The following is a 1895-nucleotide window of genomic DNA, read 5'->3' on the forward strand; positions in this document are numbered from 1 at the left end:
TGTATGTATGTATGTATGTATGTATGTATGTATGTATGTATGTATGTATGTATGTATGTATGTATGTATGTATGTATGTATGTATGTATGTATGTATGTATGTATGTATGTATGTATGTATGTATGTATGTATGTATGTATGTATGTATGTATGACTTAGATTACACTGTGGGCCGCGAGAGCCGGGGGCCGAAGCCGAAACACAGCGCAAGGGTCGGGAGCACACAGCACAAGTCGGTTAGTCTTGCGTGCTCCCGACCCCGACTCAGACTGCCAACACTCTACGCAGCCACTCCGCAGCCACCCCATCTGGGGATGGCGCTGCAGTGAAAACACCACGAAGGGCTCTCAGGTCCCGCTAGAGCGAGTCCACAAGTCTCAGCTAGGGCAACGTCAAAGGCTCTCTGAAACAACCCCCCCAAACACCACCAACGAAAACGGGATTCGAAGGGAAAACAAACAAACAAACAAACACAAATTCGGTTGGGGCAGTCCCGGCAGGGGAGGGCTCCTGATATACCTAACAGGCCAACAAAAAACCTCCAATAGAGAAAGGCTAAGAGAGCTCGACACCACAAGACGTCTTGCAACCACCTTAAAACAACTGACCTCCACCACCTGTCCCTTCCTGGGCTGGTCCAGGGGAGAAGTAGCCTTATAAAGAAAAGGGATCCCGCACAAGCCTGATCACCACTGCAGGGGCCCGGGATAGTCCGGCGAAACGACCAAAGCGTTAGCGTTGCCACGACACACAGCTCCTAGACCCTCCAGAAAACCGCAGGGGGAGGATTGTAGCCCGCGTGGCGCCTCCCCCTTACCGCCACTAACCTGAACGGTTGGTCCTCCAGAAACCTATTCACCCTGTCTCGTACTGCACCGCTCTCACCTTCGTCCCTCACCAAGCAACCCAGTCCCACAGAGAAGACGTGTCTAGATAGAATGGCCCTCCTCGGGCCACACCTCCCCCTCATCCGAGCCCCGCTACCACCACCAGACCTCAACCTCCCAAACACCAGAAAACCTACGTCCTTTTGGCGCTCTCACCGCCATCTCCCCCCTCCCCTGTCCGAGCGACCCCACCTCCCCCCGGCTCTCCAGCCCCCTACAACCTCGGAGCGGCACTAGGGAAGAAAAAGGGTTCTTCCCTGCACGACGTGACCGCCTCCATTCCCCGTCCTACTCCTCTCCCTCTCCCGCCTCGGGGTTCCCTCTCACCTATTCCCTCGTCCTCCAACCCCCATCCCCTTCGAACTCCTATACCCCCCCCAGCCCTGCCCTACAAACTCAGCTCAAAGCGCTCTTAGGCAATAATCTCCACCGCTTCGGCGCACCGCAGTGCGCCTTCTGAAACCGACAGGATCGGGTGGTCGGGTCCCACCCTGTCCCAGCCTCTCCGCGGGGTGCCCAGCGCCGTGAAGGAGCGCAGGCGCGCCCAGAAGTCCACCACTGCCCGGGCGCAGGCCCGCTCCAAGGGGGTTGCTGCGGGTGCTGCTGCCGCCGCGCCTGCCGTTGCTGCTACCGCCCCTGTCGCCGTGTTCCGCTCCTGCGTTTGGTCCTCATCCCCCGGCGCATTCAGTGCAGGCCCCGTCTGCGGTCCCGCCCCGTCGGCCTGGATGAAAAAGTCCGTTATCCGCCTCTGCCTGGGGCCGGGTACCTGCACCTGCTGCGCGTGCTCCCGGTTCTGTGGTCCTTGGCTCCCAGCTCGTTCCTGCCTCCTGCCCGCTGCCCTCAGGCAGCATCTGCCAACCTCCATGGCAGACAGGGCCGACAGGGCGATTATATCCCATACGGCCTGTTCGCATCCGGTTGGGGCCAGTAATAGCCAGAGTTGCTTTCGGGTGACTCCACCATGTATGTATGTATGTATGTATGTATGTATGTATGTATGTATGTAT

This window comes from Volvox carteri (genome assembly GCF_000143455.1).
Source record: "Volvox carteri f. nagariensis unplaced genomic scaffold VOLCAscaffold_1, whole genome shotgun sequence".
NCBI classification, from domain to species: domain Eukaryota; kingdom Viridiplantae; phylum Chlorophyta; class Chlorophyceae; order Chlamydomonadales; family Volvocaceae; genus Volvox; species Volvox carteri.